This window comes from Lactuca virosa, chromosome 8 (genome assembly GCF_052849685.1).
Source record: "Lactuca virosa cultivar CGN04683 chromosome 8, Lactuca_virosa_CGN04683_v6, whole genome shotgun sequence".
In the NCBI taxonomy this organism is placed as follows: domain Eukaryota; kingdom Viridiplantae; phylum Streptophyta; class Magnoliopsida; order Asterales; family Asteraceae; genus Lactuca; species Lactuca virosa.
The window spans coordinates 363,524,771-363,549,894 of record NC_136433.1 but is presented as its reverse complement, the minus strand read 5'-3'; the positions used below and the strand labels follow the sequence as shown (position 1 = coordinate 363,549,894).

Here is a 25,124-nt window from a genome sequence, read left to right as displayed (position 1 = left end):
ACTTACATCACACCATTATAAAATACTCGCCACTCCATATCATTATGACCTTATTTTTTTAATTATTTAATCAAATTTTTTTTAATTAATTAAGTGTTTAGAGAGAGATAGAAAGAGAAAAAGACATGATTGGGCAAAAAAAGGGTGACATATAGACCACATTTCACAATGGATGGTACCATACGAGGATGGTGTGCACACCACCATCACTTTGCCACTTCATCACCATGCCAAAGGCATGATAAGTATACCAGGAGGCCATATGAACATTACTATGTGACCAGTTTTGCTTATTGATTCGTACTTGTCTTTGTGAGTTGTCGCATCATCTTTTTACCAACATATTTTCTTGGGAGATGGTAACCCAAGAATTCTCCGGTTGACTTGAAGTTCTTTTTCCTAAATTGTCTAATGGATCATAATTGTTCATCTTGTAATACTTTTTAAAAGCAAAAAAAAAATGGTCGGTTGACCGTTGACCCTTGAATTTCACTTGTGTAGGTTGAGTGTGAATTCAAGGCTTCCTTTTATTTTGAGTGTGCATTTATGATCGGATTCAAAAGAAACCCACATGTTCTTGTTCTAAATGTTCTTACAAGAAATCCAGAATGATGAAAGAGTAGTTATGGTGGCAGTGATGAGAGGGCAATAAAATCTTCATCTTTTATTGGGTTTTTGTATTGGGATGATATTTTGGTCGATCACTATTAAGATCCCCTTTTCATCATTCTGTAATAACCCCAAGGATAAAAAAAATCTATTTCTGGCTCTCATATCGGGTCTCTATCAACAGTTCAAATTTCATTTAATTCATATGTATTTATTAATTTAATTTTGGATTAAAGTTGGTTACATTTTTAAATTTCGATCTATAAAAATAAAACTAAAATTTTGAAGATAAAAGATGAACGAAACATATAGCTTCTAATATACCTCATACGAATATACCTCCTTGATGCAACCATTTTGTAACGTCTCAAGAATACCGAGTAAAATTTCATTTTTAAATAAGTCAAAACCATCCATTCATTATCTCAAAGACGATCATAATAAAAGTATTCAAAACATCAGAGTAATTCGTAAACACATTCAGTGCGGAATTAATCTCCAGGGGATGCAGTGCGATCAAACCGAGCCCTTCCTTTTGAAACTAGAGGTACCTGGAAACATTTTAAACATTAACCTTAAACACAAAGCTTAGTGAGTTCCCTAAAATACCACATATCATACATACATTGGGCCCCACTCAGTACAGATTTGTTAGTAACATGTGGTGGGCCCCACCCAACACATTCATCAGGCCCCGCCCGACATCGGACCCCGCCCGGTATACATACAAACACATGCAAGAGTCACAAAGACAACTAGCATCCTACATACATATTCTACTACGCCAACATTGGTGTCTTCGATCCACAAGTACACTGAGGAGACTCACCTCGATCGATAGCCGGACAATATTCACACTCGAGCTGCTGCTACCAAAAGCTCCTCACACTAAATATATCCAAAACAACCCCAATTAACAATTAAGGTAATCTTTCCAACTTATCAAGTCGAAAATATCAAGGCTAACCCTTATTTAAGCAAAAGACCATTTTGCCCTTCCAAGTTTTAAACCCTTAACAGTTAGCCAAAAGTCAAACTGGTCAAAAAGCAAACGGTCAACCTTTTATTGACCTACGCGCTGCGTACTCTAACTCTACATTGGGCGTAGAGCCTTAATCTAGAAAAACGGGCCTCCAACAGGCTACATGGGGCGTAGCCTGGATTACGCACGTCGTACTGCCTCAGGCTCTAATACTCACTTTAAGCACTTACTTCATTAATACCTTTCACTCAAAGCTCATATTTGGTTCCTAATAGCTCCATAATGGATAAAGTTTCCAACTTTGTCCATTAGGATGGTCCAAACAACCAAGATCTAGTCTTTAATTTTCAAAGGGACCAAAAAAGCATCTTTCTCATCATAATCCATCAAGTCTAGGTCTCCAACCTTCATATCTTAATCATTATGATGTTTAGATGGATAAAGTTTCCAACTTTATCCATAACAAGATCACAAACTTTCAAGATCTAAACTTTACGCAATAAAATGACCAAAAAGTGGCAAATATGACAAATAGATAGATCTATGAAACAAATGAGCAAGTTAGAAGCTTTTTACTCACAATGTCCCATGAATGATGTACTTTTGTTGGATCTATACTTGAACTATTCTTCTATACACTTTGCCACCACCTTGCTCTTTAAGATTCAACCATCTAGAGGAGAAATAAGCTCATAAATGATGCCAAGGCTCAAAAACAAGAGAGACGAGGCTAGGGTTTCTCAAGGAATGGTCTTAGGTGATGGAGGCTGGAAATGAGAGGGTTTCCCATAAGTTAGGCCCCTTAAATAGGGCTCAAAACCAATGATTAGAGTTTTGATCTGCCCAGATTATGCCTTGCGTAATCATAAATTACGCCTTGTGTAATTCATTAAACCCCGTTACGCCCTGCGTAATCCAAAAATCCCCAATTTTCACTTCAACTTCAAACAACCATAACTTCTTCGTTTCAACTCCGTTTTTGGAGTTCTTTACATGCACAGAAAGGTATTGAAGAGCCCCACAATCCTATGTAATTACTTTTGACTTAAACATTCCAAAATAAAATACTTAATTCATGAAAGAAGTCTAATACATCACTTTTCCCATTTTACCCTTTGACTCCAAAACACAAACCAAGAGCTTGGATCACATAACCAATATTATACACATCCAATAGGGTCTAAACCCTATTACCTTGAAGCCTAAAGCATTTACTTGATCCATTTATTATCCATAATCCCGAAATAAGAAACTTCTGGAAATAGGATGTTACAAATCTCGCCCACTTAAACTGGATTTCGTCCTCAAAATCTGTCTTGGTTAGGATCTTTGAAACAACGCCAACATATTCCATGAGCCCCCTCTAACCACTTCGAAATCAATGCTTATTATAAGAAAAATTGAGAGACCACTCGAAAACCCACAACTGTCAACAAACAACCTAATAACTAGATTTCTTTCTCTCCCTAACTGTATGACGCAACTTCCAGAGAAGACCACTCAAACCAAGCACTCTCAGAACTACAACCACGAACCAACTCCGAAAATATACTCCTCGAAACTAGGAACCCATCATTCTAAACTTTAGAAACCATACCCTAGGACTGATGATCATCCAATCATCGTACCTACTCCTAGTTCCCTAACTAGGAACACCACCAAACCATGCATACAGAATACTTAAAACATCCTGATCGTGAATTTCACCCAATCCCAATTCCGAAAATTGTTCCCAAAAACATTAAATACACATTTGACTTCCTGATAAGTCATCACCAACCCGCCGCTCATGAGTATAATGATGGTCAATCCAAGAATCTTCCGTTGCATCCAAATCCCTCATCAGCTCAGGTGTACCTCAACCTGACAAAACAGTCAAGACATTTATGAAGAACTTCATGACTTGGGATTTCAGAACTGATACCCGACATTGGTAACCAACCTCCTGATAGAAAACTCGCAAAAAAAAAACAGGGTTCATAATGCAAACATTCAACAGGAGACTTCTGATGCTCAATTAATACTCCCCACAAACTTTAAATGTCCGCATGATCCAAACCGGATAGTCACTAAGTCTCCTGACTCCCAACAATGCACTAACACCTGAACATGCTAATAAGATTAACGATCCGAGACCCAAGAGTATCAATCAAATGACTACCGGGTCCCACCCATATGAATTATACAACCACTAGTTCACGATACATCGTGACACCTTCTAACCACTAAAACGGTAAGCTCATGGTACTATGTCGTTTTGCCATCATTCCATCACTAGCCTGAAGACTCACGACTAGCACCACAAGGGCCTAAAGATACAAAATCATCAACCCACCAATTTGTAGGAACCTAATAAACATCCCTCTCAATACTAACCAAACACCACATGAGCCATACTCTTCTATAACGCACAATTCCTTTCACAGAACATGCTTCTACCAACGAAAACGAAAAGATGGTCACACACAACCAGAGAATAAGATAGGCTGTTGCACTCTTGCTCCAATTCAAAGATTATAAACCAAATAAGAACCATGCCTATAATTCGAACCAGGTGCTCCGTTTCTATCTTTTTCAGCCAACATACACCCCTCCCAACAATATCTAATGAACTTACCACAATACATACCCTCAAGATAACCCAATACCAACCCTAGATCTACTACATTCCTTTTTCCTCACGGCCTAACCTAAAGGGTGAAGTGCTAGTAGATCTAACGAAATGACGAACCTCAATCATTAACAACACCATCCTCATAAATTACTAAAACAAGGTCATACCCCTTGACTGAAACTGAACAGATCCTAACAATACGTTACTAGCTCGATAAAACTTCCAAAGTTATCCATAAATGCTGATAAAACTTTTGTCGGATCAATTCAAATACCAACATTATCAACAGGACATGCCAAAGTTGGATTCCGAGCAGATCCAAAGCCACATAAAAAGTAAACAATACCGCTCCTACGTCCAAACTCCCAATAACCAAGGACAGGTGCCAAACCCAAGCCTACTATGAACAATACTTCCTTTGATACAAATCAAAACTTTTGAAGAATCTCAACTATTGATGATGAACAAAATGACCAACGATCGAGAATGCATTTACAATAATCCACTGTTCTAATACACTACAGAACAGAGCCCATGTGAAACTACACATACCAAACTCTAAAGTTGATTGACAGATCATCAAGTGCTCATCCTGGAATTTAGGTAGCAATCTATGCAACGAGCTAACAAATCCCTCAAAAAAATCTCTACTCAACCCAAGGTTGCAAAACTCGTTACTCGGTACCTGTTCGGCCGACTACCGAGTAGCGAGTACCCGGGAGTACTCAGGAGTACTCGGGGAGTACTCGGATTCGGTAATTCATGTAGAAATATTTTTAGGGAAATTATATATGTCAAAATCATAAGTTAAAATCATAATTTGATTGAAATATATAACAAAATTAGATACATGTGAATACACGAAAGCTAAAAAACACATAATGGTCTCACTTCGTGAATAATTACTGAAAATTTAAGATATATATATATATATATATATATATATAGTAATAATCACATGTGTGTATTAAATAATAAATCATTAAGTATATTATACATATTATTCACCGAGTTGACCTTGTTTTACAACACTACTCAGTTCAGTAAAGGGGCCGATCGGGGAGTACTCGGGATTCTGTAACTCGCCTCGGTAAGGGGCCGAGTAGCGAGTACTCGGAGGAGTAATCGACCAACTCGGTGAGTTTTACAACACTGACTCAACCTGAGCGACCCAAATACCTCACGACCTAAACATCGGCGATCCTAAAAGAAACCACTGGATACATGAGCTCCTTGTCCAACAACTTCCTGTCGTGAAGACAACTCACGCATTCCTGAGCACATACATTTGATGGCAACTTGCCCTGCACCTCGTTTTCACCAAATCTTGAATCAAAATCTCGCATACCCAAATCGCAGATACCTGTGACCTATTATACCGAAACCATAAACTCGAACATATCGATGATCCTCCAAAAAGAATACCCAGTTCACCCCCACTAGGGTTTGAGCTACCACCAACTGGCATTGCAAATATATCAAATCTCAAACCGGATCAACCAGATACATAGCATTACTGAACCTTGGAATGTATAACACAATGCAAGATGATCTTCCAGATAAAGACGAAGAAGACCTAAAGAGATTACGAATCTCAAATTGATACCTCGAAAACTTCTCAATCATAACCAACTCTAACATCGAGAACCCTTTACAGATGCAAAATTAATAATTATGACAGTCTATTCATAGCACCAATTCTTTATCTAGAAACAAATAGATTACCACACACCTTTCCTATAAATTCCCAGCAAACAATTCATCATGAGCATTATTCATAAATACAAGAAGCATCATTTTCTTAGTCAGGGTACATCAGAGACAACGAAAGTTATCAATCCCAATTCACCTCCCTTGATCACCTGAAACAATCAACTAGCCCCTGAACATACTAAATTCAAAGAAAACCGACCCTTGATCTCATCTCAAGGCAATCATCCCCAAGAATCCTCTTGTGCATTCCCACATTTCCATACTTGCCGCCAAAAACCACAACTATCTAGGCCCATGTTGGGTCTACTTTCCACCTCTAAAAATCACATGTGTTCTTGTTGGATTAAATGTCTAAGCCCATAACTATAATTGGTATAAACTTAAATTGATGGTAGCGCAGTCCTTTTGGGTTGCCCTCAAACCCGACAATTGAATATGATAGATTTTAGAGAGAGAGAGAGAGAATGATTTATTAATTTATTATATGGTTAATAAATTAATTAGAAATCATAATAAGTGATTTATTAATATATTATGAGAATAATATATTAATTGGAAATCGTATTATTTAATTAATAATTAATCAGAAATTAATTGGAATTAATTTTGGGATTAATTAGATTAATTAAAAGTGCAGGGTCTGTTTGGTCATTTATTGAAAGTTGAGGAAATGAGTCCATGGACCTCACTGGATGAGGTGGACGAAAATCACTTGGGCAAGCCCAATGAATTTCGTCCGAGCCCTTGCATAAGGAAGGGATTAGACTGCTTGGTCACCAAGCAAATGGATTAGGGTTTCCTCCCTAAACCCTAGCTTTGACATAACCTCATTAAAAGTATAATGATAAAAAGTAACTAAACTATTCTATAAAATCACACTCTTAGTTACTTTAGAAAAAATTTGAATTTGAAGCTAATCTATGAAAAATGTTTTAAAAACACACACCTTTTTCTAACATCTTCAGTCCATAAACCTCCACAAAATCGTCCTAGGGTTCTGGAGTAGCTAATACTCAAATAAAATTCCTCAAAATGACCAACAAGGGACTCCAAATCATGAACAAGGACTAAAGAGTAAAAAAGGTGAAACGTTTATACCTTTCCAAGGTCCATAAGAGGCTAGGAATGCAAGATCTCAACTAGAACAAGCTATATAACCACTAAGATCTCTACGGCGGCGCATCGGGACTCACACCAAAGTCACTTTCGTCACTTATGATGTGGTGCATGTTTCGAAGCTTATAGCTCTATGTCGTGGTTTCCACCTCCCCCCCCACAAAAAAAACTCATAACCGGAAACAATTTGATTTAAGAACAAATCATACTAGGAAACAAGATGTTACAATTGGCCGATACTACAAAACCAGACACTTTTTTAGGAGAACAAACTTGTAGAGATAATGCATACGTGTATCATATTACACAATATGATTATAGAAGACGAAAGAAGAGCGATATGTGAGTACGATGAGAACAAAATCTTCCAACAACACAACCACTAGAGATTGGTGCAGGAGATTACATGGAAATAAGAGTTGCGATATGTAATATTGAAGTCGATCACAATATTTGCAGCGACTTGGTTGAACATATTTGGATTGTTGACTATATTGATCTGAACATGGAGCTCGATGATGATTTGGATGGTGAATATTCGGACGACGACTTTATGTAATTTTTATTTGTTACATATTTTTTAAGTTTTTAACGTTTGAAGTTTTTAATTTCTTTTATTCATTTCTTATTTTAATTAATAGAAAATATATCTTTTATCTAAATTTAGTTGTACGAAAATTATGAAAATTGGTTTTCACTCACATATTGTTCATTAGGTTTTTATTTTTTCCGGGCGAAAAATGGTAAAAACTAAATCATATTACAATTTTTCTATCATATAATACAAAATGCAAAATATTAATATTTTTGGAAATAGAGATTTTTGCTAGTGATGATAACGTATTTTCACATTTAAACTTTTTCCCCTTTAATTTTTTTTTGATCTAAAAATTTTCATCATTCACAATTTTAAAGTTAATATTTTGTATTTTATAAGTTATAATCTACTCGGATCGTCTCTCGTTTGGTTTAAACTTGCACGCTTCATCCCTTGTTAGTTTTAACCGAAACGCTTCATCCCTTCTCAGACATGAAGATATGAAACATTGGGGAATTAACTTGGAAGACTTGTTTGTAACGTCCCAATTCTTCAAAGGAATTTTTCATTTTTAATTAACCAAACACATTCCCATAAATCAAGAAATTCCAAAACAATTGTTTCAAATCCATATTCATTACAACTTTATTTTTCAAATATCAGTGTCCCATACAGTCGCCTGAGAGAGAGTGCACGCCGCGCCATCAAGCTTTGCCCTTGCCCTTGGACTCAGATGAACCTGAAACAAATCCACAAACTGTAGGCGAATGCTTAGTGAGTCCCCCAAAGCATACCCCACACATACACATATCATGTTAGCTAATCAAGCTACGCACGTAACACATAAGCCATGCATACATAGAACCTGCAAGGATGCCATGGGCTACCCCACATGGTCTTTACCTAGGACTGCCATGGGCTACTGTTCGGTATTTTATGTTGCGTCATGGGCTTAGTTTTGTATATCCGGATTGGGCCTGTCCATCCGTGATTATTGATTAGGGTTAAGATATAAATAGTGCATGCATGTATGCCTTAGATACGGTGATTATTATTATTATTATTGCTTTGTAACCCTAAACACCTCTACAGTTGAAGTTCTTAATCGAGCTCTTCTGAGGTGTTAAAGCTTAATCATTCGACATCAGTTAAACCATTCATGTGTTCTTTATTACGTTGTTTATTGTTTTTCTGCTAAGAATCAATCGATCCTACTAGAACTTTGTTCTAACAATTGGTATCAAAGCAGGAGACTGTGTGATCAAAACACATTCCTTCTGTTTGAAGAATTCTTTAGGGTTTCCGCTTTTATCGAATATAAAGAAGCCGTCTTCTCCTTGTCGACGGTAACTCTTGTGTTTGATAAAACCCTAATCTCAAGTTTACAGGTCTGATTCTAGCAGTTCTAAGGAAAGGCTCATCATGTCTCGCGGCGATTCTCAAACTAATCCCATCAACATCTCCAACAATATTGGATCCACTACAAGGGTTCCCATTCTTTACACTCAAGACTATGAAGTATGGGCGCGTCACTTTGAAGATTACGTAGTTGGATATGAAGATAATGGTTATCTCATCTGGGAAGTTGTCACGCTTGGGCCGTTTGTTCACTCTGGAATGAACAGGACAGTGAAGACTCAAAAAGAATATAATCAGCTTGTAGCGGACGTAGATAAGATGCCACAGGATGAAAAGGACAAGGTGCTATGTAATGTGAAAGCCATGCGAATGATCAGATTCGCATTGCAATCTGACACTTTTCGGTTAATCGGTTCATGCACGACGGCTAAAGAAATCTGGGATAGGTTGAAAGAACTATACTCAACCGATGAGGATCTAGATCACTCGATCCAAACCTTGTTGCTCTCAGAATTTGGAGTTTTTGAACAGAAACCTGAAGAGAAACTGATGCAAACCTTCGATCGCTTCAATCATCTCCTTAGCAAGATGATCAAGCATGGTATTGAAAGAAAATTGATTGAGCAAAAGGTGACCTTCATGAATGGCTTAAGACCAGAATGGATGGCAGTGGTTTCAACAGTGAAAGCTCATGAACAATTTAAAACATACTCGCTAGCGAAACTGGTAGGTATTCTTAAATCCCATGAAAGCGTGGTAACCAAGGAGGCGAAGATAGTTTCGGGTGTGGGATCGCTGACCCTTGTATCAAAAGGCAAAAGTGTTGCAGAAGAAGAGGAGGATTCAGATATGTCAGAGTGTGACCTTACAGGCGAAGAATATGCAATGAGGGTCACCAACCCAAAGAAGTTTGCACGAAAGAAGTTCCCTGTCAATAAGAACAGAAACTGGCAAGGAAGTTACAGCTCTGAGAATGTGAAAGAAGAAATGAAGAACACCTCTCAAAAGCATGACGACAAGAAAGAAAGCAAGCTTGCAGGAGACTCTGGATTCGACTGCAATTATTGTCATGGCAAGAACCACTTTTCCAAAGATTGCATGTTGAGGAAGATGGCTGAGAAAAGGGACGGTGAAGATGATGAGGCGTATTACATGCGAAAGTTGGAAGAAATAAAGAAAAAGAAGGCAACTAATAGTTCTATGAATGCCTTGATTGTGCAGGAAAACGTGGATGAAGATGAGTTCGGTGGCGTTGAAGTCTGGTCAACCGATTCTGAGGATGAAGAAGTGAGAAAACCCACACATGGAAGAGCTTATGTGGCGAAAGATACTGGTTCGGCTGGAAAATGTTTGATGGTTACTGCTGGAAGACCAACCGAAGGTGACCTTAAAGAGCCGAACCTGACTAAGGACAAGTGCTTTGCAGCCAAGCCCGTGAGTGAGAAGATCAACGACTGTGATCGGCTGATCAAAAAGGTACAATCCATCCTTGAATCACTTAAAGTTCCTATAACAAATTATGAAGAAGAATTAAATGAACTAAAATTTAAATTTTCTAACTTAAGTGGTAGTCTCATGCAAATTCGCTTAGCGAACTCTAACCTAACTGACCAACTCAGCAGGGTGTCTTCGAAGAGTGAGGAGAGAAGGATGTGGATTGAGCTGAAAGAGACGGAGTTAAATAGGGCTAGGGATGAGATTATTTATTTGCAACGAGACAATTTAAAGTTTTTAAAACAACGGAATGTTTTTTGCTTGATTGCTAAACGCTTATATACGAATATTACTCAGTTGCACTTAAATTGTGAAATAGGGAAAAAGATTCATAAGATGATCTTACCCTTCCTTGAATTTAAGGAGGATGAGGTCATCGCTGAGTGTGAATCCATAATGTCCTTAGAAGAGACTTCCATCACTTATAAAATCGGACTTGACAAGATAGAGACCTTTGGTGACTCTAAGGAACATAAATGTATGCTCAAAAATCTTTTAGATGAAAATGATAGGTTGAAAATTAAGTCCGAGACCATTCAATCATTTGACTCGTCTAACGCCAAATTAATTTCAGAACATAAAATGAATATAGAAAACACGTCTGAATTTGATGAGGAAAGTGAGATGAGCGAAACCTCGGTGGAAGATGTGGTTGATTGCTCTGAATTTATGAAGAGCGAAACCGAGAATGAAAAACCACTCATATCTGAGAACTCGGTTGAATATGCTCGCCTGTCAAAGGACAAGTCGCAAAAACTCAAAGAGAAAGCAATGGTCTATCAGAAAGTTCAAACAGTGCCAAATCAAGTATATGCTGTTACAGGGGTCACTGAAAAACAAACAACAGAATTGAAAATCTTGGTCGACACAGATAATGTTGAAGGGTGCGACGATTATTTCTGGTCATCCCCTATTGATAATGCAGACGAAACCATCGGCCTATCGAGGCGAACCTCGTGGAGGGTAAGAGGTAGATACGTTGCTGAACCCATCAACAAACCCTCAAGTTTTGATAAACCAAGCACGAGTGGAACAAAAGAGATACGAGAAGAACCAAAGAAAGTATCCAATGTATCTTCCAAGACAACCGAAACTCAAAAGGAGAAGCCAAAATCAAGCTTCAATATTCATAAATCTCAAAAACAGATGGCTGAACAGAAACGCCAAAGAAATCAGAGATACATGAAGAATCTGAATGAGCGAAAACGGTTTTGGCAGTCTCAAAACCCTGACTACGTTCCTTCCAAGAAAGAGTCAAACATCAAAGAAAATGACAAGCCAAACCAAAAGGAAAGTTTTAGTCCAAGCTCATATTATTCCAAATCTCAGAACCGAACATCCACTTTCGGTTCCAACACCAAAGCTCAGAACCGAACATCCAGTTTCGGTTCCAACACCAAAGCTCAGAACCGAACATCCAGTTTCTGTTACAATACCAGATCTCAGAACCGAACATACAGTTTCGGTCAAAACGTGAAGGCTAACAACCGAAAGTCAAGCTTCGGTCCTTCATGCTACCAACAAAAGCTAAATTCAATGAAGGACATCAAAGGAAAGGGAAAGCTTGATTCGGATACTGATATCAACAATAAGAAAAAGTCAGCTAACCCTAGGATTCAAAAGTATATTCCAAAACCATCTAACAACACACCATCTGATACACCACAAATTAAACAAGATAAAAACAAAATCAAGGTGTATACCATCAAAAGAAAAGACAAAACCGCTCTAATAAAAAGAACTTATTTGGTTGATATTTCTGCTGCCATTCCTTTTTCTGTAAAAGACTCACCAGGGCCCAAGAGACTTTGGGTTCCTAAATCTGCTTGAATTTGCAGGTTATAAGTGACGAGCAGTTCGATGATGAATGGTACATAGACAGTGGCTGCTCGCGTCACATGACAGGAAGGAGGGAAGAGCTGAGGGAGTTTCGGTCCCTTAAGGATGGTGGATGTGTGAAGTATGGAAATAATTCTTTTGGCACAATCAAAGGATATGGAATGATAACCAACGGAGACTTCACGATTCGAAAAGTGGCTTATGTGGAAGGGTTGCAACACAACCTCATCAGCGTATCTCAATTGGTTGTGGGAACCGGTTTGAAAGTTTCATTCGATGATGAGGGATCAGAAATAGTTGAGAAGCAATCCAAAAGAGTTCTGTTGAAGTCTGAATGCAAGGGAGAGATGTATCCTTTAAATCTCAACCCAATTCGAGGAAAACCAGCAATATGCCTACTGTCAAAGGCGAACTCTGATGAAAGCTGGTTATGGCATCGACGCCTATCGCACCTGAACTTCAAAGACATTAATAAGTTGGTGCTTGGTGATCATGTTCGAGGCCTTCCTCTTTTCAAGTTTGATAAGGAACACCTATGTGCAGCGTGTGAGATGGGAAGACAAAGCAGAAAGAGTCATCCTACACGTATCAATACAAAGGTTGTTGAAGCTCTTGAACTTCTGCATATTGACTTATGTGGACCTTTGGCTATCGAAAGCTTCGGTGGTAGTAAGTTCATTCTTGTCATAGTAGATGATTTTTCACGCTTCACTTGGGTTTTCTTTCTTAAACAGAAATTAGACGCGACTCCCAAGTTGAAGGCGTTTATCAAGCAAGTGGAACTGCAGTTGCGAAAGCTGGTGAGGAACATTAGAAGCGACAATAGGCTTGAATTCAAGAATAAAGATTTTGAGGATTTTTTGGCTTAAAAGGGGATATCTAACAACTTCTCGGCCCCCTATACACCACAACAGAATGGAACTGTTGAAAGACGAAACCATTCCTTGTGTGAGGCAGCCCGAACCATGCTAAGCTTCGCTTCTCTTCCGCTATACTTCTGGGCCGATGCAGTTGCAACCGCGTGCTATACTCAGAACCGATCCTTACTTAACAAATGATTCTCCATCACTCCGTATGAGATTCTGAACAATCGAAAGCCCAACGTTAAGTTTTTCCACGTGTTCGGTTCAAGGTGCTTCATTTTCAACTCCAAAGAGAACCAAAACAAGTTTGACGTCAAAGCCGATGAGGGAACTTTTTTTGGTTATTCGCTCACTTCAAAGGCATACAGGGTTTTGAACAAACGCTCCAAACGTATTGAAGAAACATACTATGTAACCTTTGATGACAACTACATGAAGAAAGTTCAAAGAAGCGAAAGTACCTTGGGGGAAATATTTCCTGAATCAGGACAAGTCTCGGTTCCCATTTCCAACTTGTTTGAAGAGTACATAAGGCTATTTGATGAACCAGAAAAGGCTGTACACTCAGAGGCGAAAGCAGCAGACAACAAAATTGACAATTTGAAAAAGATCATCGATGGAGCTGCAAAAGAAATGGAAAATGAACCTCCTAAACCGACTGGTGGTAAACCCTCAACTGACCCTCCAAACAACAGCTCAATGTTCAAGGGGGAGGGTTCATCTATACCAAAAACAACCGATAGTCCAGTCGAGGGGGAGAATCCAACTCCATCCCCAACCGATAATAGTCCAGTCGAGGGGGAGAATCCAACTCCAACCGAGGGGAAGAATCCTGAACCTGACATGGGATACGCTTCGCCATTTGAGGGGGAGAATGAGAATACAAATGACGAAGGTGATCAATCAGAATTTGAAGAAGAGGTAAATGCAGAGTTGGATCCTACCTATGACCCTAATTACCCTCCTCTAACGAAATGGACTAAGGATCATCCCAACGCACAAATTATTGGTGAATCATTTAAGCGAGTTCTAACACGTTCTCAATTGAAAGCAAAACAAACTGCATTATTTTCTCACGTTGAATTCTGTATGTTTAATTCGTTTGTCTCCAAAATCGAACCGAAGACGGTTAATGTTGCACTTGATCACGCTGATTGTGTACAAGCTATGCAAGATGAACTCCATGAGTTTGAACGTAATCGAGTTTGGAGGCTGATTCCCACTCCAAAGGATGCTTCAGTGGTCGGCTTAAAATGGGTCTTCAGGAATAAGTTGGATAAACAGGGCAACATCATACGAAATAAGGCTCGGTTGGTGGTGAAGGGATATTGCCAAGAAGAAGGGATAGACTATGAGGAAACCTTCGCTCCTGTAGCAAGGTTGGAATCAGTTAGAATCTTTCTGGCATATGCTGCACATAAAAACTTTGAAGTTTTCCAAATGGATGTGAAATGTGCTTTCTTAAATGGAGAACTAGAAGAAACGGTGTATGTTGAACAACCACCTGGGTTCGTGAACGAGAAATATCCTGATCACTGCTATGTGTTGGATAAAGTTGTACATGGTCTGAAGCAAGCACCGAGGGTCTGGTATGAAACATTAACTCACTTTCTTAAAATGTCGAAATTCAAGCAAGGTTCGGTTGACCCAACCTTCTTCCGAAAGAAAGAAGGCGAACATCTAATGTAGTTCAGATTTATGTCGATGACATCATCTTCGGCTTCACGAATCCTAGCTTAACGGCTGAATTCAGGAAGTTGATGGAGACTAAATTTGAAATGAGCGCAATGGGTCCGATTAATTTTTTCCTTGGATTGAATATAAGACAGGGACCAGAAGGCATTTTTATCAACCAGGAGGCCTACACAAAGAACTTGCTGGCGAAGTTCGGCATGACGGGAGATTCGAAGGTGAAGGTTCCCATGGCGTTTGGCACAAAGTTAACAGCATCTCTGGAAAAACCTGCCGTTGACGTAACACTCTATCGTCAAATGATAGGGTCTCTTATGTATCTAACAGCTAGTAGACCAGACATTATGTTTTATGTTTGTTATTGTGCCAGGTTTCAAGCAAATCCAAGAGAACCTCACATGGTGGCAGTGAAAAATATTTTCCGTTATCTGAAGAGAACCTCTTCTCTCGGTCTCTGGTACCCTGCTAGATCCGGATTCTTTGTTCAAGCTTTTTCTGACGCCGATCTTGGAGGATGCGGTCTGGACCGAAAGAGCACAACTGGAGGATGCCAATTCCTTGACGGTAAACTTGTTAGCTGGCAGTCCAAGAAGCAAACCTGTGTGTCTCTTTCAACAGCCGAAGCTGAGTACATAGCTGCAGCATCCTGCACCTCACAAAGTGATATGGATACAAAGCCAACTAAGAGACTATGGACTGAGTATGAAGAAAATACCTCTCTATTGTGACTCTGAAAGCGCGATAAGAATATGTCACAATCCAGTGCAAAACTCAAAGACAAAGCATATTGCACTCAGATACCATTTCATCAAGGACCATGTTGAAGATGGAAACGTGGAAGTACATTTCGTTCGGTCCTCTGATCAACTGGCTGATATCTTCACTAAAGCCTTACCAGAAGCGAGCTTCAATAAGATATCACAAGGTTTGGGAATGATGGAAGCAGAGTCGGTACCGAACCCTCAAACCTCTCTCTAAGAATTAGACAAACGAAATAGAGTGAACGCTGGGTCTATTTCGGTTCCGGATTTTCGGGAACCGAAATGAATCGAACGCTCGGTCTATTTCGGCTCCATAATTTTTGGGAACCGAAATGAACCGAACGCTCGGTCTATTTCGGCTCCGGAATTTTAGAGAACCGAAATGAACCAAACGCTCGGCTTATTTCGCTTCATTCCTTTTAAGGTTTGGTTTCGGCTGTATACTTTGTAAACTTTCTTTTAAATCTTTTTCTTGCTCTATTTTCTCTTTCATTTTTATTCCAAGAGTGTTTAGTATTAATTTCATTTTGTTGATTTTTCTGTTTTTATTATTTTTCAGAAATTTCAAAAATCCAAAAATATTTTTTCTGTTTTTATTATCCAAAAATATTTTTTTCTGTTTTTATTATTTTTCAGAAACTTCAAAAAATCCAAAAATATTTTTTCTGTTTTTATTATTTTTCAGAAACTTCAAAAATCCAAAAATATTTTTCCAAAAGATTCTATCTTTTATTTTTCTCTTAATTATTTTTTTTGTTGTTTTCTTTGTTTTGTTTGTGTGGTTTGTTTGTTTGCTTACTCTCTTTACTAGGTACCAAGTACATCATTGCTACATAAATTGGAGCTAGGGCAGGTATGATTATTTTAATATGAACTAGTTAAGTGTCCCTAGAAGCATGCTGTTGCATGTAGACCGAAGCCTCTAAGACTAGGAGCAAGGCCTTAATGATTCGATCTATACCTATCGTTTCTTCCCAATCAGGATGATAAATCCACTCAAGTCATGAGCTACCTTACTCTTCTCAAATGAGTTAAGAGTTTTCTGCTTTGTCACGTTTATACAGCAGAGGTACTTTCGGTTTCTTAACCACCTCCTTTACATTCTCCATCAACTTTCGTTTCAACAAGGTAACCCTTGAGACTCTCAGATATTACCACTGAGGTTTATGGTTGCACAAAATCTGTGTTTGTGATCTTAGATGCATACACCACGTGCTAAGTGAGACCCAAAATCCAATACCAATAGTGAATTGACGGTGAATATTAATATTCAAGATCTCACTTGTTACCTAACGAAATCTCATTTTATTTTTTGAGTAGTCTTTTATGAAATTGTCTAACACCAAGGCATTTCTTCCCAAAAACATCCAATTTGGTTTTTGTTTTTGATATTTTTATAACATCTTTAGTCACAACAAATTATATCCAACCTACTTGTTCAACAGACCACATCGGTCTCACAAGTACTTCATCCAACGTTCGGTCTTATGTTCAGAATCGATGTTCGGTTGAAGATAAGCCACCCTTTAAACTATTATTTAAAAGAAGCCTTTCGGTGTTTCTTTACAAACACTTGATCGTATTTTCTCGGGGAACCACGCAAGCACTTCAAGTTTATCTTGACTTTGAAGGAAGAGATTCTTGCCCGGAATCATCTGCTTTATGTCTTATTAAAAGACATCACTCACATCCTATACACATTTTGCTTTATTTCTTTATTTTTGGCACACTCTTACATGAAAATACTTTGTGATTTTCCAAAATTCTGGTTGATGTTCCTTATGGTTCGTTTAAAGTTTCTTTTAGGCGCGAAAATGGTTATTTTAACATCTGGAGCGAAAGTGAATTTGAAAAGACGATATGTGGATAAGATTTTGGGCGCGTGAATTTGAAAAGACGATATTTTAACAGTTCCTAAACCCACGCTTGATGACGTCTATCTGGGGTAACCAACCTGTCACATCGCGCTTTTTCAGGCGACGTTTCAGTGATCGTATCATCATCACGAAGATACTTTCTCTCTCCTGGCAACGGTATATAAAGGGTTTCTCGCACCAATTGTACCTTCTTATCTTCTTCAAACTCTCTCAAATACACAAGGCGATCTGCAACTATTCATCTTTTTCCTTACATCAACAATGGCGGAATCATCATCTGTTCAAGATCAAACTGCTTCATCATCATTGCTTGTAATCAAACCTAATCAGAACTTGATCATTCAACTGAACCCTTTTTTGTATGATTCGTACATGCTCCACGTTGTTGAATGTCTCAAGTACTCTCCTCTAGTTATCGCACTCACGCAGATGGAATCTGTTCAATGTCTCTACTATTCCAAGTCTATTCTACTGCATCCTATGACAAGAACAAAGAGAGGATCTATTTTCAAATCTTCTCTCACAAGGCATGAATTTCGAAAGGGCGATTCTGTTCCTTGTTAAAGCTTGTCGTCGATGCTTCTGTTATCTCTCCTGATTTCATCACCACGACCCAGCTGTTTACAATGCTTTATGAGATGGGGTACACTGATGTTCTTACGACAATGACGAAGTTTAAGAAATTGTGTTTGCCGCCGCAATGGAATGGGTTACTTACTCTTATCAACAAGGGTTTGGCGGAAAGGGTTGCTGGGTCAGATGGTACAAGTAAGGGTTTTCTGACCATTCTCTATGGTCTCTACAATGGCATTAACCTCGATTATGGCTCGATTATTTGGTCGCAACTGGTGCAAAGTCTCAACACCTCAACGAGACATTCAGAGATTTCTTGTGGTCGTTTCTGGACCATCGTCACCCGAAGGGCCATTGACACTTTACAGATTCCAGTCATGAAAGATGCATTGGTCTCCTCTGTGGCTACTTTTCATACGAAGAAGATTATCTTCTCAGATGCCACCAAGTTCTCTCACAATGGTTCAATACCTGAAACAATGTACAAGTGTGTGTCAAGCGAAAGTAAAGTGATGGCTGACTACTGAAAGCTTACTCCCAAGGGCCCAAGAGAACTGAATCCTGAACAACAAGCTGCCTTAGATGCTGTGGAGAAGCCAACCAAACGAGGAAAAAGGGCAGATACCAAGAAGGTGGCAACCGAAGGTCCTTCTTCTAAGCTTGTCAAGTCTAAAAAGCGAAAGGCTGAAAAGGCTGATTCTTCGGCTCCAAAGAAAGTTAAGAAGATGGCAAGGAAATCCAAAATTCCTTCTCCTTCAAGCTCAGAACATGATGAGGAGCGATCGGCAGATGAGGAAGAAGAAGTTCAGCATCATGGTTCACCAAGAGGTAATACACCTCCTCGTTCTCCAACTCCTACTGAACAACTTCATGACAAGATTCCAACTCCTCCTCCATCTCCACCGAAAACTATTGTTCCAGTTTTGGTTGCTCCCATTCCACCACCTCCTACATCTCAAACCACCACTTCTGTGCCACCACCACCACCATTTAGTACCGTACCAATCTCTACCACTTCTTTACCACCTCCTATCTTTTCACAAGCAACTACCACCACTACAACCGAACCTCCAGTAAATGTCAATGTATCTGATACGGGGGCTAATACTGAAACCGAACCTCCTGTTACATCCAAACCTCTTTCACCCTCACCCTCAACTGATTCTGGTGATACTCTCGGTGGTGACAATCTTGAGTTTGACTCAAACTATTATAGTCCTTATCGACTTCCCACTGATGAAGATGAAGATGCTCCCGTCACCAGACAACAAGTGCAAAGTCTTGATGAAAAGCTTGATCAATTGCTCGCCTCTACTAAGACGTATAACGATGTTGTGCTCAAGGGTTTTCTGGACACCGCTTTTGAGCAGTATATAGGGGCGATTGACAAATCAACGAAGGCAGTTGAAGCATCAACATCTTCTTGCCAGAAAGCTACAACCGAAGTTGCAGAACTCCTTCATCGTTCCAAGATTTTTCTTGAATCCCTCAAGGGTCATGCTGATTCGAATGCAGCTAAAGTGAATGCTTCAGTTGACTCTCTATCAAAGTCACTTCAAGAGGAGCAAGCCAAATTCGAGAATGTTCGTTCTTCAATTCAAGCTGAGAACACTTCTCTTCTTAGCTCAGTGAATTCTCGTCTTGAAACACTCCATGCTGATTTAGCACAGGAGAGCGCATTAAGGGAGGATATTGCTCGTCAAACCTCTACCATTGAAGTCCAGAAGGTTCAATTGGCTCAAGCTGAGTGGGAGATTTCATTGTTGAAAACTGAGCGTGCTGTTTTCCGGAGTTGTGCTGGTGATGTTCAGAATATACTGCACAATGTTCTTAATGCTCATGATCCGATTCTTACATTGACCATCCGGAATCACCTGACCTCCAAGCTTCTTCCTGCCCTTGAACTTCTACATGAAATGAAGGGTGTTTCGGAGCGGTTCGTACCTCCAAAACAAGGGGGAGAAGGTGCTCAAAAAACTCAACCGAAGGTCACTGTCAAAACAGGACCGAAGGGTAATGAAGCTTCGGGTTCTGGGAATCAAGAAAAGAATAAAGGACTTGCTGATGATAGTGATGAATATGAAACTATTGCTGATGCCCTGAAACGGAAGAAAAGGGATAAGGAGTTAGATGAAACCCTTCGGGTTGCAAAGGAAGCAGAAGAGAGGGAGCGAAAGAACAAGGAAGAGCAAGATGCCTTAAATTGCAAAAAGGCTTTGTTTCCTCTTTGGACTAGGGAAACGCTCATCAAAGAAGCGATAGAGTTTCCAAGCGTGTACTGGCTGGAACCTGTAGCTTCGTTTGATTGTGAGAATTCGAGGGACTCACAGTTTGATATGCCTATAACACGAAAGGCATCTACTTTTTACTTCTTTGATTCAACTGTTCAGGTTCCCTCACCTCACCCTCAAGTTGATCGTGAACTTATCGATTTTTATCTCAAGTTCGGTCAACCTCAGTACCTGACTTGGAGTGCACAGAAGATTATAACAGTTAAGGTGCTGAAACCTTCGCCTGCAAGGAAGTTTGTTAATGTCAATTTCAAAATAACCCAAGGTTCAGAGAACTCGGTTTCTGTGATTTCCCTGGCAGATCTTCCTAACTTGAATCCTCATGATTGGATCTTGTTGTTCAACATTTTGCTCACTAATGCGAAGGAGTATGAGCCGATCCTAGATCATCTGAAGAGGATGTTGGCTTCTTATGTCCATGAAGTTGCTGCATTGGATCAGGAGATTGCTAAAGTTTTGAAGAAGAAACCAACTGTGAAGCCAACTGCAAAACCTGGAGATGTGAACAAAATGAAGATGGGTCAAATTGATTCTACACATCTCACAGTGATGTTCACAAGAGGCAAAGCTAACAGATTTATTTTCGCTCTTGTTGATAAGTATCTGTTCTCAACGGACTGCTTGGAGCACATAATTAATATTATCCATCGATGCAAGCATAACACTGAGGCAGACAAGAAGAACTTTACTGACATGCTTCGGTGGTATATCACTTTTCGTCATACTCTACTGGCCATTATACCGAAGGTGTTCAAGACTGTCAAGAAATCTTCTATAGCTCAACCGAACTGAGCTCTCGGCTCCATTGACGCAAAGGGGGAGATTGTTGGGTATTTTATGTTGCGTCATGGACTTAGGTTTGTATATCCAGATTGGGCCTGTCCATCCGTGATTATTAATTAAGGTTAAGCTATAAATAGTGCATGCATGTATGCCTTAGATACGGTGATTATTATTATTATTATTGCTTTGTAACCCTAAACACCTCTACAGCCGAAGTTCATAATCGAGCTCTTCTGAGGTGTTAAAGCTTAATCATTCGACATCAGTTAAACCATTCCTGTGTTCTTTATTAAGTTGTTTATTGCTTTTCTGCTAAGAATCAATCGATCCTACTAGAACTTTGTTCTAACAGCTACCCCACATGGTCTTACATCCAATGCCATGGGCTCCCCCACATGGTCTTTACCTAGGAATGCCATGGGCTACCCCACATGGTCTTATATCCAATGCCACGGGCTCCCCCCGGGGTCTTCCATGCAAAAACACACAATCACATATCATAACAGTTCACGTATCATATCAAATCACATAATGACCAACATATATAACATAATCACATAATGGGTCGGCCTTGGTGCCTTAGACCCATGGGTATGGTGAGAAGACTCGCCTCTCACAGACTGAACCGACAAACTGTAGTCAGATATATCCCACGCTGCTCCTTCCAAACTGCCTATAATCAATGAGTAAATAACTCAGCATAATCCCATAAATACCCCCAGGGTCAACCCTGGTCAAAGTCAAGGTCTATAGTCAAGGTCAACAGTCCATATTGACCTTGACTCGACGAGTACAATCAGTCACTCGTCGGGTTCCCTGCTTCACTCACCGACTTTCCGAGTCACCCGAGGGACTTGTCGAGTTCCTTGATGTTCCTTGATGTTCACGGCCGTAAACCACCAACCGTACACCCCTGACCGTGAACCCTTGGTCGTGAACCCTTGGCCGTAAACCCTTGGCCGTAAACCCTAGACCGTGAACCCTCTCGACTCGCCGAGTCACCAGAGGGACTCGACGAGTTCTCACGTAATTGGTTCCTTCCAGTGGGATTTAAGGTTTCAAACTTCAGATCCATACTTTCCTAGTGAAGATATCACGTAAAGTTGCAAACTTTACATGCATGCATAGCCTCACATGGCCATAATACTAAAACTAACCTTCAAACAAGGTTCTTATGCATGGAGGGGGAATGAGCTGAATAAAAGATGCAACTTTATGATATTTGGGGCCTAAGAAGGTCCAGATCTGGAACCATATCCTTGTGATAGGTCCAGATCTAAGCTTGCTTCCATTTCTCAAAGTTGGTCAGAACTCTCAAATAGAAATTATGCTTAAGGTAACAGATTCATACCTCAAATCAATGCCCAAGACGAACTAGATGCTAAATCTAGTGTTTTCCCCTTGATACTTCTTCTTCAAGCTTGGAATCCTCCCCAAAATCTCAAGGATAAGCTCCCAATTGATCTTGATTCACTCACCAGGGGGTGTGCGGCCGTATACGCTCTTCTATGGTGCTAAGGGAGGCTACTGGGGCGTATAATGACGTTTATATAGGGGGCAAACCCAAAATTTAGGGTTTCCTTTAAATAGCTTGGACTCGCCGAGTCGACCTTCGACTCGCCGAGTCGGTCCTGATCCGCGTTTCATGATCTCATGACCCTACTCGACGAGTTGACCACCAACTCGCCGAGTCCATGCATAAATCCTTTTCAATCCAAACCAGATGTTACATGTTTGTAAGGCGTCTTGGAGCCGGAAATAGAACCTACTTTTGGAAGGACAAATGGTGTGACGGTGTAGTGTTGAAAGATGTTTTTCCGGAACTTTATCGCATTGAAGTGCAGAAAAATTGCATGGTCAGTAACAGAATTCAAAACAAAGGTCTAGATGGAATTCATGGGTAGTGGTCGAGAAATCTAAGGAGAGGAAGGGAGGCAACAACTTTATCAGATTTAAACAAAAAAGTTTCTGGTGTGGTGTTGACAAGCATAGATGATTCGTGGGTTTGGAAAGGTAGCGAGACGGGTGGTTTTACAGTTCAAAATTTGCGGAACTTGATGGCTACTGCGGAAGAGGTCTCAAACACGTTTCCTTTTCATTGGGAGGGTTGGGCTCCTCTAAAAGTGAATTATTTTGTTTGGCGTTTATGTTTAAATAGGATCCTAGTTGCCGACAACCTTCTTGTTAGAGGTGTGACTTTGCCATCGTATCTTTGCCCGCTCTGTGGTATTGAACAGGAAGATGTCGAGCATCTGTTTTTTAAGTGTAGTTTTGCAAAAAAAGGGTTGGAGCTGGTTCTGTAACTGGTCGATGTTATTGAAATCTACTCCTATGAATGTTTATGACATGTTGGGGGTGGTAAAGACATTGGTGTTGAATAAGAAAAGGAAGAGATTGCTATGGGCCCTCATATATTCGGTTTTATGGAGCATATGGAAGACTAGCAACGCTTTAATTTTCAAAAGTTTCAGGAGCAGCCCAATGAAGACAGCTGATGATATCCAATTAATCTCTTTTAATTGGTTGAAATATAGAGGGAGGTTTAGTTCTTTAAATTGATTTGACTGGTGTAATTCTCATGTTTCTCTTGTTTGTATGTTGTAACTTGTCTAGCGTCTCACTAGTTTCGTTTTAATGTGATTCCGCTGTTCAAAAAAATGAAAAGACTATATTGCCCTTAGATATTATTATTTTTAATTTATATATTATTTAACTATTATTTATATCTTTTAAAATAAAAACGACCCCGCCTACCCTATTCTCCCCCACGCACCTCACCTGCACTTCATGGTATTGGATTTATTTCTGGGTTATTTCCATAAAGACCCTATATTTTGATTTGTTTTCTTTTTAGACCTAAAACTTTTTCCTTTTCCGAAAAAGACCCAACTTTTACCTATTACTTGTTATTTTAGACCCTAGCAGGTTACCAAAAGGGAAATTAAATATTTTCATTTCATAAAAAAACCTACATTTTGTACTTTTTCTAGTTTAGACCTATTTTTTTTTTATTTCAAAATAAACTCAACTTTAAAATTGGTTACAACCTTTAACACTAGTTGTATAAGGTACTTAACTACACCGATTTAATAAAGCTTAACTTCGTTCATGCATAAAAACGTGATTATATCCTTTCAAATTTAAAATGAAATCCTAAATTTTATTTTGGTAATTATTATGATTATCCTTAAGAATCAATAACAGTGATATACAAATACCATGTATTGATCTAAACACCATGTATACATAATATAAATTAATAAAATGAGGTAGTATGCCAACTATTCAATTTTCTTTTCTCTACAACAAAATTTCAAAGTTTTGTCAGTTTTGCTCATTCACCACATTCCAACCATTGTTAATAATGTCAACCATGGTATTTTGATATTTAAGTGTGCGATATCATTTTTGTTACTTGGATTTTCAACTTATGCTTAAATGGTTTCCTTCCCAAAATATAGTTATATATATTCATATGTGATGTTAACATTTTTTTTAAGAAAATCTTAAACTTGAATCTCATATATCTAAACAAAACTAATACGAATGTTTAGGATTAATATTTTTATGTATTTATTTGATATAATTATAACATATTATTTAATAATAGACTAATGCTAAAAAATATTCTATGGCTTTGGTTTAGGAATATGATAGTGAGTGCGTTTGTTAACTGTTCTAAAAAAATTGATTAAAAAATTCGGCCAAATAATATAGAAAAGTGAGATAGGGAAATATGTCCAAACTCACCAAATAAGTATAATAGACAAACTAAAAAATTATTTTGTATACAGTTTGTTAAATTATATGGTATTTTTTTTTCTACAAAAAAAATTGTTATTATGCTAAAAGATTCTTCTTAGCCATGTATTATCCATGTTACAAAAAAATATCAAATTAACATCAAACATTTTATTAACGATAATAATAACATTTTCTATAAACAATAAGTTTAATGAAATAATATATATCCAAGATAAAGTTTAATTATATCTTTTAGACAATAATAAAATTTTGCAA

At 38.8% G+C, this 25,124-nt stretch overlaps 1 pseudogene; it reads left to right on the top strand.

Annotated features, from left to right (window-relative positions):
• Nucleotides 1-12,756: 12,756 nt before the first annotated feature.
• LOC145131906 (uncharacterized) lies at nt 12,757-23,407 on the top strand (annotated as a pseudogene).
• The last annotated feature ends 1,717 nt before the right edge of the window (nt 23,408-25,124 follow it).